The sequence below is a fragment of the Agelaius tricolor genome, unplaced genomic scaffold, assembly GCF_023055355.1.
Source record: "Agelaius tricolor isolate 1412-34295 unplaced genomic scaffold, bAgeTri1.0.p SCAF_7, whole genome shotgun sequence".
NCBI classification, from domain to species: Eukaryota; Metazoa; Chordata; class Aves; order Passeriformes; family Icteridae; genus Agelaius; species Agelaius tricolor.
The window spans coordinates 23,550,036-23,566,569 of record NW_027269267.1 but is presented as its reverse complement, the minus strand read 5'-3'; positions in this window follow the sequence as shown (position 1 = coordinate 23,566,569).

The window sequence follows — 16,534 nt, the reverse complement described above, 5'->3', positions numbered from 1 at the left end:
CAGCACTGACAGAACCAGAGGACACAGTCTTAAGATGTGCCAAGGGAAATATAGGTGGGATATTAGGAAAAATGTTTTACAGGAAGAGTGATAAAGTACTGGAATGGTCTGCCCAGGAAGGTGGGGGAGTCACTATTCCTGGATGAGTTTAAAAAAGACTGGATGCAGCACTCAGTGCCATGGTTTAGTTGAGGTGTTAGGGCATAGGTTGGACTCAATGACCCTGAAGGTCTCTTCCAACCTTGTCATTGTGACCAGATGCCCACACTATCTGTGTTTCAGGCATTCTAGTTCAATTGGTTGAAATGTGGCTCTGTGGACTGAAAACCCATTAATTCTTTGAGTACAATTTCTGGTTCAGTTTCATCTGAAAACAATCAATTTTGCACACTTTAAGGTTTTATATGATTGAACCAAACTCAGTCATCAAACAGAATCATATTTGCTGCAAAACCACAATTCTAATCTAAACCAAAAATCTAACAGAGCTGAAGGCAGTTTCCTCTCACATTTTTGTGCATTAGGTGGCTCCTTATAGTAAGTTTGGCGATTAATGTTGAACTGCTAGCATTCCTTTAAAAATCCTAAAAATATAAATATAATTAACAAGAAAATTAGTAATCCTAAGGGGTTTTTTTCTTCTTTTTCATTTATTAAGATTTCTAATTCTATCTAATTTCACTGAACAGACATTTATCACACATTCCTGAATAGACAAAAAAAGTCCCTTAGGAAGTATGTCTGCCTAGCCAAATAGATTTGAAATGATCTAAGGCTGGAAATGGCTAGCCTGATATAAAAAAAAATTTGGGCTTTTATATAACAAGCGTAAATTTCTAAGATTCAAAAAATCATCATTTTGAAAAATTCTATGAATTTTTAGACTTGAAAACCAAAAAGAAAGCCATCTTCAAAAAATTAGTTTGGTAGTGATAAGTGGCATGTATAATCGTTAAACTAGAGTAAGAGACAAACTAAAATTCTACATACTTGTTTTCATGGTTTTTCTTGATTTTTTTTCCTGTTTTTGTTTGTGGTCTTTTGATTGGTTGGTTGGTTGGTTCATTGTTTTTTTTGGTTTTGGTGTCCTCAAATAAGTTGAAATGGGCTTTGTATTCTACATGTAGGATCATTAAAATGGGGAAAAACCCCAACCAACTAACAAGCCAAAAGCACCTCACATTAATATGTTTTACTTTAAATTGCAAAAGACTGTAAAAATGTTCATTTATACACACAGTGTGAAGTTTAAAGCCCTTATATTTTGCTGATAGACCTTTCAGAATTAAATCCAGCAGCTCTAGGATTGTGTTTAAAAGCAAACAGCACATCTCATACTTGGATGGAAATTTGGATGGAAATCACCTCTAAGATGTTTGCACAGAAAGAAACACAGAAACATACACAATTTTGAGTGACTGGCTTTCTGATGATCATCTCATAACACCAGTGCCACAGAGCCTTTCCATAAAAAGCAATTCTGCTTCTATGTTATGATTATTAATACTCCTGTGGAGTATTAATTATTAATTATTAATTATTATTATTATAGTTATGAGTTGCAAAGAGATTTTTCTTGACAGTCTCGGAAATTGTGACTAATATGACTAATTCGTAGGCTTAAAAGAAGTTGATCAATCTTTTAAAGAGTTCCTAATTTTTTCAAACTTTCAATTAAAATTTGCTATAATTAGCTTTTTAAAAAGTAATTCTAGAATTTAATGTATTTCCAGGTATGTTTTACACTAGTGATTATTTAACATCAAATTTACATAAACCTTGGAATATATTATTCTTATGGTATTATAGGTTTCTCTGTGTCACTGAACTGTGACAATAGACCAGAAGCAATTTTAAAACTGTCATTTCATCAAGTTCATGCTTGGATTTTTTAATATTTCACATTTTTTTAGTGATGAATGCATGTCTAGATTATAAGGGAAAAATAGCACATCAAAAATCACTTTAATGGATATCTCCTCATATTTTTTAAGGTTAGAAGTAAAATGCTATTGCTTATTAGCACCATCACACAAACATTTGGTGAGGAGTGCTCCTTCCAGGGGCTAAACTGACTAGACATCTCTTCCAATTTCATTAATTCTAAACAAAAAGGAATTTTCCAGTCCTATTTCAGCTTCCTACCTAAGTTCAGCTTTCTTTAAGCATTGATTAAGGACCGATAAAATTATGTGGTATCAAATAGTAGGCAGTAGAGAACCTAGAGTGCAGACTAAATACTATAGAAAATAAGGGGCAGGAGGAATAAGACAGAACAGCAATACAGCTTATATATGGTCTGAAGTGAAAGAACATAAATCTGTTTTGAAGTGAAGGGCTGTATAATATCACCATTACCCAAGCACATGTAAACTATTTCTGAGCCATATGGGAAACAGAGAGCCTAAAATCCTCAGGCATACTGAAGAGAAGTAGTGCTGTTTACTTTCTGTAACTACAGAATATGAAATACAAGTGCCTCACTAGGAGATAGCTAAGTTGAATTATCATTTTTTACCTACAATCAGAGGGCATCCACAGCTATTCTTCATAAAAACGTGGAAGTCTGACAATGTTGCAAATCTATAGGATATACCCAGCTAGTGAAAAATTCTCATGAAGTGAGAAACAAAGTCCAGTTAGTATATATAACTGTATTCAGCTTCATTATCCCACATCTGGCTACTCTGGAATAGACAGTAGCAGATGAAAGACAACAAAACCTTGTCTAAAAATATATGTTAAGACAGCACATTAAAGCTTAAGCACTGCACAAAAATAGAGATCCAGCACAATACATATCCTGTTTGTTAATTCACTCATCAAGCCTTTGTCCGCAGTTAAAAATTCCTAAAAATACAGTGTAGATAACACAGCTGGTAATGTTTAATTAAAATATTTCTTCTGCTTTGGTGAAAGTTAATTCTCTATTGAATCGTATTCAGAAACATCTCCTTTGCTGAGAAACAATCAGGAAAGGCAGGATTCCCAAGTGCACACCCAGTTCCCCATACCTAAGAAAATATCAGAGATTATCTCAGTTTTATTGTCAGGAAATACACCACAGAAGCAAAAGACTTCAAAGCAGAATAATCAGGGAATAATCCTTTCCTCATGAGTCCCCTTCAGAAGGATGTGCTCAAGTTATTGTAGAATCTGCAATCAGTCCCCAAACACCACTGGGATAAGAATGGAAAATAACCAAGTTTTGCACATTTTAAAATAATCAGAAAACTTTAGTAATTTAATTTGGATAACCAACAGAATTGGAGCTGAACAGTTTCTATGATGTCACTCAGCCCAAAGTTTGCCAAACTTGCCACTGGCTAATTTTGTGCATGCACATAGAGGACTTTTTGCATAAATAGTTGAATGTGAGCCTATGTGGAAATCTGATGAAAGCAGAAAATACCATCTGCTTGAGTACTACCCTGCATTTCAGAGCCCAAAGAATAGACAAAGGTTTCTGAGCTTGTTACAGGACAGACTTTGATCATCCAACAATATTTGTACAACACTAGCAACTAGTGTAATCAGAGTTTAATCTCTTCCAAAAATTTTCTGAATTGTGCTAGCTGGTTTTTTTGCAGCAGAAAACTTGGTAATCTCTTGCTCACTTAATAGCAAGGAAAAGGCCAGCAGGTCTGTTTTTGCCAAACACCTACACGTGTTTTGACATATTACTTCTCACAAATACAAACAGCACAGAAACCATCTCCTCTCTATATGGCTCCTTAATATTACAGCAAATTTCTGCTGCAAAATGATTTAGCAGTAGGGTTTCCAGAGAGAACAACTAGATAGAAAGACAGATGATGCAGCAGAAGCCTAGAAAACTTAAAAACAAATAAGATTTGATGTCTTTGTAAGATCAAACTTGATGTTAGATCAAAAATAACATTTGTGCAGTAGGCTTCTCAAAATCTAATGAAAAATGAGCTGGAAGTTTAATTTTCTTCTCAACCCCATCTTAAGTATCACAATTCTGGTTCTTGTGCAACGCTCAAAACAAGCTAACACCTATTTTTAAAAAAAGGCCTTGAATATGACCTTTAAAAAGACCTTGCAACTAATGCTGTTTCCAGTCTGTAAACAGCAGCCTACAAACCATCTTGACTTAAAAAAGCATAATGATTTAGAAACTATTTAAGAAGCTACAGAGAATTGTCAGAGTAAAGAAACAGATGCAAAGGAGTGGGCGGCAATCACTTAACTTATGCATTATAGCCTTCAACCAATACTGCTTGAGCTTCTTAAAATGCAAGAAAAGCTATTTTCAAAGAGCAAACAACTCCTTGATAAAGATTCCTTTTGGTTCCAATCATCATTTTCCAGATCAGTACTCTCCATAAACTGCAAGTCCTGTCTCTTCTTTAACAGCTACCTGCCATATTCTAAATTTCATCAATGTCCTACTAGCAGGTTTCACAGATGAAGTCCTGTCAAACATGTGATGAAGATATTTGAAGCACAGTCAGCATAAGAAAAGATTTTTATCACAGATGTAATTGTTTCAGAAAACTGTCTATGTCCTGGCATAAACTAGGCTAGTAAAAATATATTATTCACTGTGACATTTTATCTTTGCAGCACAAGACTCTGATTTATTAAACAAGTATGCAGTCTGGCTGGGCTGGAGTTCATTTCCTCTTAGCAGCCCTCACAGTGTATTTCACTTTAAATTAGTAGCTGTAGAGGTGCTGATGACCACACCAGTGTTTTGGGTACTGCTGAGCAGCACTGGCAGCACCAGCATTGTCTCTCCAAGATCCTGGAAGGGGGCACAAATTAACCAAAAGGCTATTCCATACCATATGAATACATATCAGCTCAGATATAAAAGCAGAGGGAGGGAAGAGGAATGGGGGGTGTTTGTCATTTTACAACATTTGCCTTCCAGAGTAACCACTACATGTACTGAAGCCCTGCTTCCTGGGAGTGTCTGAACATCACTCACAGATGGAAAGTAGAAATTGTTTTGTTTTGTTTTCCCATTGCTTATCTGCCCAAACTTTCCTTTTTATTTGTTTTCTTGCTTTAGTAAACTTTCTTGTCTCAACCTGATAATTTTTTCCATTTTATTTTTGTCTCCCCAGTCCTACTGGAAAGGGAAGTGATAGAGCATCTTGGTGAGCACCTGGCATCCAGCCAAGGTCAACCCTACAGTTGTTTTTGGTACTCAGTATAGAGCATGAGGGAGGACCAAAAAGACTGGCACACACCAGAGCAGCTCTCTCACTCCCTTCACAGTTCGACGTGGGAGAGAAAATATAATGAAGGGTTCACAAGCTGAGATAAAGACTGGGAAGGATCACTCATCAAATAATGTCACGGGCAAAACAAACTCAAACTAGAGACATGAGATGAATTTATTACTAACAAGATCAGAACAGGATAACAAGAAGTAAAATAAGACCTTAAAAGCACTGCCTCTTTCCCCAGTGGCACACGGAGATTGGGAATGAGGGGTATGGTCAGTTTCTCACGTGAACCTTCTCCCACTGCTCAGGGTAAGGAGTCCTTCTGCTGCTCCACCAAGGGATCTCTCCTGCAAGAGACAGTTCTCTGTGAAGTTGTCCACCATGTAACTGATTATGACTCTCTGAGATCAGCTCTTTAGCTGGTTCTCACCCCATAGTTCTCATCACCCACTCATCCAGTCCACATTTTCTGAGATTGCCTGTGAGGATGTTGTGACAGACAGTGTCAAAAGCCTTGCTGAAGGTAGAAAATATCCACTGGTCTTCCTTCATCCATCCAGGAAGTTGCTTTATCATAGAAACTAATGTAGATCAGCCATGTTTTAGCTTTAGTGAATCCATGCTGACTACTCCTGATCATCTTCTTGTCATCCATGCAGATTAAGATGGTCTCCAGAATGAGGTGATCCATCATCTTCCCAGAGATTAAGGTGAGGAACTGGAATTACACACAATATCTTGTCATGCAAGTACTCCCTAGTTAATGTGATCATTGCTTATCTTGAAGTTAGAATATTAGTCCATGCATGTGTCCAGAAGTTGTATAATTTCTATTTTTTTCTTTAAAAGAGGTATTAGACTTTCATCTTTCTTCCCTCAAACATCTCCCTTTTCCCCCTGGGAAGCCTTTTTGTAAAATGTGAATATTTTAATAAGTTCCTTTTTCCCAGTGGTTATCAAATGGGATTTGTGTCTCCTCAAGCCTCTATAGTTAAAACTTCCCGTATATTCTACATTAAACTTCGGGAAATATGCATCTTAAATCTTCAAAGCATACAGCAGTATAACCATTGCCAGGGCTAATTCTAGAAATATGTCCAGATTCTCTGTTAATCATATGGATTAGCACAAAGGTCTATAGCCTAAACATAACATGAAGAACTGTCTTTTTAATCACGGTGTATCTCATTCAAACAACCAGCCTTCAGTGTATCTAAAAGGTGATGAATAGGAAGAAAGGAAATTAGTTACTTGTGAGACATAAGTGTAACAAAAAAACTGTCCTTAGATTTCACTTTCTATTTATTGCCAAAGTACAATACCTCAGTGCAAGTACTAATCAAATGCTATTCATAAAGTAAAATGAAACCTTTGATTGTTCTATCAGAGAATTTCTCTAGTTTCTGGGTTGTAGAGGCATTATGCTGTGTGTGAGAATAGAGGTCTAATGATAAACTCCTGCACGTTAACAAAAAAATATTCTAACACTGCTGGGATGTATCAAACTTTCTCCAAGTAGCATGTCATCCCCAAAGAAAGCTAAGAGCAAGGAAATTACATCATCTGCCATGAGGGCATAGAAATCTATTTATTTAGATCCATCTAAATCTATTTATTTAGAACCATCTGTATTAAAAAATAACAGTTTAATTTAGGTAAGAGTTAAAAAACACAAACAATTGAGGAACAGAAGAACCTATATAAATAAAACCGATGATTTACAAGATTTTTCTTTCTGTATGAAGTTCTATACCTTATCTATCCTGTGACACTGAAACTAGACTTCCTCAGTCCTGATTCAGAGAATACTGATAACGATTTTTCACATATTATTTAAAGATGGACACCTCTCATGCAGCAGAGACCAGTGAGAACATTACCTGTTTTTACTTTCACTGCACAAGAGTTTCCATTTTTTGCTTTACTCATTGTTTATAAAACTTCCCATATTTTATAACTGGTGGCAGTGTGTCACATAGTAACACTGTCATTTTAAGTTATATGCTTCCTATTTTGATAGGTATACAAACAAGCATTCATTTTCTTAAAGCCCATTTCAAGAAAATACAAAAAAAAGATATATTTCTTGACAGTCTTACAATTTCAGAATCACTTGACTGGACTCATTTCCTTACTGTTACTACAAAGACACAAAAAGAAGCAATACATTGTGAAACTGGGGTTAGGTCCTTAGAAGAAGGACCTTCCTCTGCATTTGTTTTCATCACAACAAAATTATTGAAAACACCAGTTGAAATTATTGGCATTTCTTGACCTCAATATGTGACGATAAGCAAGCATCACATCAAGAAAACTAAATTATTCTCTGAGATTATATAAAATAAAAAGTACTGCAACATTGCAACAGAGAGACATAAATTCAGTTAAAAGAATTTTCTTGCAAGTGCTGAGTTTGCAAATATAAATCTTGGCTGAAACATAAAATGACATTTCTCATTAAAATAATAATTTCATTTAGATAGACTAACCAGTTTTAATTAATAAACATAATATTTGAAGACATTCAAATGAGGATTTTATTGAAATAATTATGAAAGTAGCCAGTTGTCTGGCTTTAAGATGTGCTACTCATTCTGAATAGCAACTGAGTAACTAGAAGTGGTGTCATATTTTGGGTACAATTTCATTTTGTTTACAGATTTATTTATGCAACTGAGAGAATACCAAGATTCAGTTTCAAATTCAGGAGGAATAGGGAAAGTAGTCAGCATATTCACAAAACTTAAACCCTCCTTGTCAGAAAAAGTCACTTGTTTTCTTTGAACTGTCAGTTGTGGGAGCGTCAACATATATTAGGTCTCTCAAAATTAAATTCAGGACACCAGCTGCAGATGTTTTTTTAAGAAAATGTCTTGGAATTTGCTGGAAGTTCATCCCTATCTTTCTCATTTTCTTGTATATTATTCTATTTTCTTCCACACAATCTCTGTATTTTACATGCCCAAAATCCTTCATAGGGAAGGCTAGTCACTGTAAGATTAAGCCTTTGAAATCTCTGTGCATAACCTGACATATTAAAACAGCTGCTTGGCACCCTCTTATATCTGAATTAAAACATAATGATGTCTTAAATTTTTAACTTTTACATTATTCAAATCCTGTACTGCATTAGCGTATAACTCTGAACTCCATATAAAGTGTTAGTAAGCTCTCTTCACATAGTGGTCAAACAAAACAATCCTTCCAGGCCTGAGAACCAAGGACACCCTCTGCCTCAGGTGCGCAAAGTATAAACAAAAGTGAATTGGGGGGATGAAAGCAAACCAGGGGAATATGACTTCATCACCTGAAACTATAATTGGGCAATTAACCTCTGATATGCAAATAGACCAAATTTATATTTGTCTGAAAAACCTGTGACCATTGTCCATCTTGGGTGTAGCCTCTGTGAGGCTTTTGCACTGCCCAACATTGAAGTATCAGTTGAAGGCCTTTAATAAATACCCACTTTATTCTCTTAACTCTGTCTAGCCTCTGTTCTAGGTATCCACTCTGAGGCATCAATCCAATACATCCCTCAAGCTTTAGTTACTCACGGTTTTTTATCACTTCACTGAAAAAAAATTATTCTGGTAACATCAACAATTTATTGTATAAGGAAAAAATATCTGTATCGTTGCATTAGAAATTTGAGTAAAAAATTGCCTTACCAAAAAAGTACTGTAAGCAGTCCAGAGAAGAATCACAGCTCCTTTATTCCTGACTTTGTTGTTACTGTTTAATATTGAGAGGAATTCCCTTAGTTTTCCCACTACAGAAGTATAAAGGTGTAAGGAGTCATGTGTGACTCCTTCATTACTGTCAAACAACTAAAGAAGCAAAATCAGTACTAAGATTGCAAAAGCTTTTTGTACTTACTTTCCTTGAAAGTAAATAAGGTTAGCTAGCACAACCAGTTTTCTGCATACTTGAACAAGCATAAAAAGAAGATACACATGTGCACAAAACCAAAACAGAACCAAAAACCAACCAACCAACCAAAAAAAACCCCCAAAAAAACCCAAAAAAACCCCCACAAAACCACACAGACCAGCCCATTCCACTTCCCATTCAACTATTTTTCACTGTTTTTCCAGTCAACTGTAAGTCAGTATAGTATCCTTTTTTGTTTGGTCCAGAAGAAAGAAATTAATGTATAGAAGAAGTAATGTATAGAGGAGACAGAAAGTAAACAAAAATACAAGGAAAGAAGTGAGGAAGCAATAGAGAAATTTTGCAAAAGGAAACAAAATTAGTGGAAGGTAGATATGTCAGTCAGAAAAAAAGCAGGAACTGTGACACCCTAGTATCAAAGGAGTCTTTGTAGCAGCAGAACTACATTGAGTTATTCTCAGCTTGGATATTCTGTCAGGGGAGGCAAACAAGCAGTAGTTTGCCAGGAATCTTGTAAGACAACATGCTTTAAGGCATGTAATTTTCTATGTCTTAATAAGTCCATGTGTTTATGGAACTAAAAAGAAAGCATATGGAATATCCTGAAGCATTTCCTTCTTTTCTGGGCGAACTAGAATTTGTATTTTCCCGTGAGCAGGGTGCAATACTTTGCAAGATGATTAGGACATTTTTTAGACGACCCCAATGACCCTGACACAGTCATTCATTTAAAATTCCTAACTCACAGCCTGAATCTAGATTTATAGAAAGTAAGTAATGTAGAATACAATTATCATCCTACTGTGAAAATGAGAAGAATTTGTCCATTAGACTAAATCTTTAATCTTTCCATCACTGAAAGTTTTTTTTCTCCATAATTCAATTACAGATTTCTAATAATGTTCAGATTCAGCAAGAGGTCATATATCCTTTCTGCTTCCTGACACCCATCTCATACTTGTTCTTAAATGTTCCCATTTGTATGGTTTCTAGCTTGGAAAATTTTAACTTGCTTACTTCACCATTCATTGTTTTTCAAAACTACACACTCAAGTAATCATGACATAAATAAATTCATAATTAATGAATAAAATTCTTTAAAGTGAGTATCAGAATCTCCATAACAGAAAGGATGCCTTATGGGCACTTGTATGAAGGTGCTGTTTTTCTGATCAAATGTGAAGTGTTTAAGGGCAGACATACACAAGAATTGGTTTTGACTTCAAATACATATTGCTTCAAACCATAGAAAATAATTTCTTTTAAGAATAATTTCCAGCTGCTTTTTAGACCCTTACAAATGTTTATTCCTCCTTTCTTTCTTTTTTTTTTCATATCCATCTCCCCAAATAGGAAGGTCTCAACTTCTGTATTACCTTAGGCACATACTGCAACTACACCCTTCTAAAACCATCATTCTGATGCCAAGAAGTTAATCGGTTGTTGACAATGTGTGAACTGCCACTGCTTTCTGAGCTTTCTCTATGTATTTTTCCCATAAAGGGCTTTATGAGGACAGAAAAATAGAGGCCAGGTACAGCAGTGGAGGCTCTGAAAAATAGACACACAGTGTTAAGGGGAGTATGGACATGAGAACTTAAGAAAGGAGGCACTGATTTTTGCCCACAGCTATAAACACATCTACTGATGATTGCAGGGGTTTTGTTGTGGGTCTTTTGGCTTCTAGTATTTCTTAAAGAAGACCAGAAGCAGTTGAAAACAGTTCTCAGTGCAACAAAGAAAAAAGAAATAATATATTAAAAAAGTAAAAGACAAAAAAATTCTCATATAACCTGGAGCTATAGACCAATGAAGAACTAGATAGCTGTAAAAGTGTGCTGGGAAACATAAAAGTGACCCTGAGTATAAGCCAAGTATATAAGATGAAAACATTAACCATAAGATATATCATATTCCTCACAATAAAGAACTCCAGAGACTGCTGACCTACAGTGTTGCCCCTTCCAGCAGTCTGAAACTACCAATGAGCTACTGAAGCATACTATATTGTCATAGTTGCTAAATCTCTGATTTTATTTGTGTGCCTGTCACCACTTCCACTTCAATGTAACCGAAATAGGTATCCTATTAAAAACATTAACCTTTCTCCCTGAAATTTCTCTGCATTTAAAGGCAAATTTTCCAACAGTTTACTACATTAAATATTTTCAGTTGATACCCTACTTAAATAGAGATAAATATATTTCTCCCTTGAGGAAAAACCTTAAAGGCTCTTATTTCACATTATTCACAATTTCATAAACATGGTATTGCCTATGGTTTATACAAAAATCATAGTCCTGCATTTCTTAAAGAAAAAAAAAAGGAAAACAAACAAAGAAAAAAAACCTCACCCAGATAAACATAGGAGCACCTTCACTTTGTATATTATAATATATAATATACAAGTGAAGGTGCAACCTGGTCCAGGTAAGGCATCCCTGCCCACAGTAGAGGGATTGGAACTAGAGCATATTTAAAGTCCCTTCCAACCCAAAACATTCCATAATTCTACAATTCAAAGTTTTCTTTGAATGAAACAAATGAATAATGTTCTTAATAATGAATAGATGTGGTAAGCTAAGAGGCAAAATTTCTTTTAGCAAATGGAATCAGCTGCCAGTAGCAGAATGTACAAGAAATAGTTTAGAAGCTACAGCAAGTAGCTCATGTACTCCTGAGGCAAATAGCACTTTTGAGTTCTGCAAATACTGCTACAAATAACCTTATTGAAAAGACAGACAGAGAACTTTCAATACATCTTTTCACTTTATGAAAAATAATTTCATGTTATTCTCCCCAAACGAAAGAGGGTGTATTTGTTTTTCTTTCTTTCTTAAAAATGCTATTTCTATTTAGAAAAATGCTAGTGTCATGAGAAACAAAAGTAAATAAAAGAAAAATAACTACTCAAGAATAGAAAAAAATATTCTATTTATTTGAAATGCTTCTTTTTGCTGACTGTTTAATGCCAGTATGTAGCATGTTGTGCTTAAAATGAAATAATTATAGTAAGAAGAAATAATATAACAGAGTTTGGGGGAAAAAAGAGTTCTTAGATATTTTACACATGAAGAACATGTTTTCAGGGGAAGATGGAATGAGAAAGAAAAACACAGTATTTAAGAAAATTTCAGATGAAGTAAAAACAATTTGTAACTTCCATTGCAAGTGCCACCAAGATGACAGAATTTAAAATATTTCCCAATTTTTAAATTTTGTTTTGAAAAATATCCTTCATGTGCTACCCCGAGAGAAAGAAAATGTCATTGAATCATAAGGTACATTCAGAATTTTATAAAGTGGAAAAGAACTCTTGTGTAGAGTTCTAGAAGTAATTCACCCTACCCAATTTCCTTTTACTCAAAGTAAACATTTTTTTTTCAGCTTCGCCTAAAACTTGGCTTCTGAGAATTTTAGTTAACTTCTGAACATGCTGCAACTTCCACTTAGGGGATAGGACTCACATGAAAATAAAAGCTTGTTGTGTTCAAGTTTATCTTGCCTTCAGAACTAGAGCGGGAAGGAGTGTTCTAGCCATGTGAGCCAAGCAGTGGAACAGCATTTCCTCTGCAGCTGGAGTGTGATTTGATGCCAAGGAGCTCTGGGAAGGCCATCTAACCAAGTATTCTGCTATTGTAGTGTCTGAGTCCATTGACAACCATCTCCTCCTGTCATGCTGGGGGTGCAGCTGTCAGTCAGCCAACACACACAGAGCACAGAAAAGGGCCAGAAGCTCAGCCGAGGGGAGTGACCACAGCCTGGACAGCAGCACTGACTTGCCAGGGCACAGTTCCTAGGACCAGCTCTGAAGAAACAGCCCCTGGCCCATCAGAGGCCTCCACCCATATCTCCTAAGAGAAAACACACATCCAGGGCTCTAGGGTTGCCTGGGTGTCCCTCGCTGGGTCAAGCATGAGGTAGGGAGACTCCTCTTTCCATGGGAAGTGCATGCTGGTAGAAACTGTTCTGTCAAGGAAATGAACTCCAGGAGGGAGACAGTGACATCTCTGCAGCATCTGAGATGTAGAAAAGGAGAATGGCTGAAAGAAAAGCAGTGGATATTGTTTATCTTGAGTTTAGCAAGGCTTACAACACCATCTGTCAAAGCATTTTTATGGAGAAGTAGATCCAGTATGAGTAAGAGAAACAGGAGCTGTTGAACTCAAAGTGCTAGTGTCATGAGAAACAAAAGTTCAGCTGGAGGCCAGTAACTAGTCCTGTACTCCAAGGATACAAGGGGCCAGTGTTGTTTAGTGTCATCACTGGTGACCTTCTAGATGAGAGCACTAAGTGCACTCTCAGCAAGCTTGCAGATAACACAAAACTAGATCCTATAAACAAACTTTGTACAACAGTAACAAAAGGGTGAAATTAAATACCAGATCATTGTTAACTTTTGAGTCCTGTTTTATTTCAACATAGGGACACTCTTTTTTAAAATTTCTTTTACCCATGGAATATATATATATGGAATATATATATATATATGGAATATATATATATATATATATATATATATATATATGTGCGCTGCAACACAATTTTACCTGTTATGGATGCACTACATCTTTTTCAGCAAAGGAATTCACAAACAAATTATGCCTAAAAAAATATTGTCATTAAGATTTTTTAACTCTTGCATCTTGAAAAAGATGAAATTGAAGAGTAAAAACTTTGAAAGAATATTAATCAATACATATCTTCTAACTAATCCCACCTGCCTAATTGTTTTCCTTATAACATAGACTATCAGTTGGGTTTTATCCATTTTCAATCTTTCCAGATTCTTTTTTTTTCTGAAAAATGTACACATTCTTTGAAATCTTACATACCCTTCTTTAAGTCCATTCATGCAATGGCTGTTTCATGATTTAGATTGAAACAGGACATATTATATATCTGCTTATCACCCAAAAGTTTTATTTTTTCTCTTTTCATCTCTAATCTACAAATGTATGACCAAGAGTGAGAAGTAAAAATTTATACAGAAAAATAATAGATATGAAGCCTAAAACAAAATTATTTGTTGAAATAAAGATTTCTGCAGGTGAAAACAACAACTAAATTTACCCAAGAATTAGAAAGGAAAAGAAGATTAAAGGAAAATAAGTTATGGTTCAACCCCAGCCAGCAATTAAGCCAGACAGACAGTGGGATGGAGGAAAGAATGTGAAGCCTAAAAGTAAGAAAACTCATGAGCTGATATAAGAACAGTACAATAATGACAATGATAATAAATGAAAACCCAAGGAAAACAAATTAAATAAACAAAAACCAATATTTCATTACCAACTGATCAATGTCCAGCCTGTTCCTAAGCACTGCTCCCCAGTGGCTACATTTCCTCTTCGTTTATATGCTGAGCATGTCATATGGCATGGAATATCCCTTTGATCCAATGGAGCCAGCTGTCCAGCTGTGTCCCCTCCCAACTCCTTTTTCACTGGACATCTTCTCCCTGCCAGGACAGGATTAGAAACTGAAATGTTTGATTTAGTGTCAGCACTGCTCAGTAACATCTAAAAGTCAGTGTCTTGTCAACATTGTTCTCATCCTAACTCTGAAACACAGCACTGTACTACCTACGATAAAGAAAATTGACTCAATCCCAGCTGAAACCTGGCAAGGAAAAAGAACAATCTTCCTTTTGTTTGTGGTGCTGTTATTATTTGGTTTGGTTTTGCTTTGGTTTGATTTGGTGCTGGGCTTCAGCAGTCTCTTTAAGAAAGGTTGTTTAATCTGAAAGTTTGAAGTAGAAAAGAAGATGAATTTTGGTGCTTTTCTCTGGCAGCACACTAGCATGGTGTTCATCACTAATATTTCAACTGCACTTGTGGACAGGCCTGTGTTTTTGCATATGAAAAAGCAGAGGAGGAAGAAGAGGCTACAACATTCAGATTTATGCACTTGAGATGTAGTTTGAAGAGATCTCAGTTTGCTGAGTCTCATGCAATTTTTTTCCAAGTTGATCAAATTCACTAAATAAAAAATCATGTATAATGTGATTTAAAGGGAAATAAAGATACGAAGAGAACATCCCAATGAGATAAGATATGAAGGGTGTTTGAGTGCTCAGAACAGCTGGTTATTGAATGCTCTGAACAGCTGGAATGAAGAGTACAGTATGAGAGCCAATCCTGCTATTGAGAGGAGTAGAAATTGTAAGTTTAGTTATTGATGATTTTTTTAACTTTAGAGTTTAACTACTTAGAAAACAGTATCATGTTAGTGATGTTACCTAGGTAAAAAATTATTTATTTATTTATTTATTCTAACTAATTTATAAAACTAATTCTAACTAATTTGTTCTAACTAATTTAAAATTATTATTATTTATTTATTTATTCTAACTAATAAATAAAACTTTCAGCAGTTTCAGGATGCTCAATAGCATTTTTTTTCAAAAATCTAAAACCACCTAAAAATTTTTAACTTCTCCCTACACCCCTTCATACTCCTGTCACTTTGTGTTATAAGCCATCAGAGAAACCATGGTCCTATGTATGGTGCATTTCTAAGGGTTACCAACATGAATTATTTAAACTCCTTAGCCAGTAGCTGCCACAATTACTGCTTCATGCATACCCATGATTGCAGAGAACCTGCACAGTCCTACTGCTGGAAGAGGGAATGAAATAGGAGAGGATGCACTTCAAAATGTTCTCAGGGACTTAAGGACTGGGAAATCTTCCTTTAACTCTACTGTCAAAGTCAGCCTTTTAAACTCCCTACATTTATGCTCAATTTCTAGTTTCTCTTCAAGGACTAAATAGCAAAGCTTCCTAGTACAAAGGCTATGAAGTCTGCATATAAAATTTCCTTAAACACATTACACATTTAACAGTCATATATGTAAAAACAAATTGGATTTTTCAATTATTCTTATTATCGCTCCATGTTCTAAGCACTAAAGCTATGAACTCCAAATATAACTCCTAAATGTATTCTGTAAATAATTGCAATGGATTGCCTTTCTTGAATTCTAAATTTACACAGACAGGATCAGCCTAATCAAATACATGTTAAGGGACAAAAATAGCCATGTTTTCAAAACAAAAACTAAAAAACCTATTATCAAAGACTTCAGAATGCTCAAGTGAAATAAAGATATAAGACAGTGAAAACAGATTACTGGAAAGGCTAAGGAAATGATTAAAGTTATCAAATATCAATTTATGAATATCAAATTATGTCTAGAGGAGGCGGCTGAAACTTTCAAAAAAAAGAAACAACATACATTTCTGTATGAGCTTTCATACATTTCTGCTTGGCACCAGCCTCATCCCCATGCACCTTTTAATCCATCCCCTAGGATTAGGGTTCGGCCTAGGGTTAGGGTTCGAAGAACTACAAAATCCGGTCCTCTAGGTTAGCTGCAGCTACAAAAAGCATGCCAGGAGGAAGACAGAACTGCCACAACATGGCTTCCACCACAA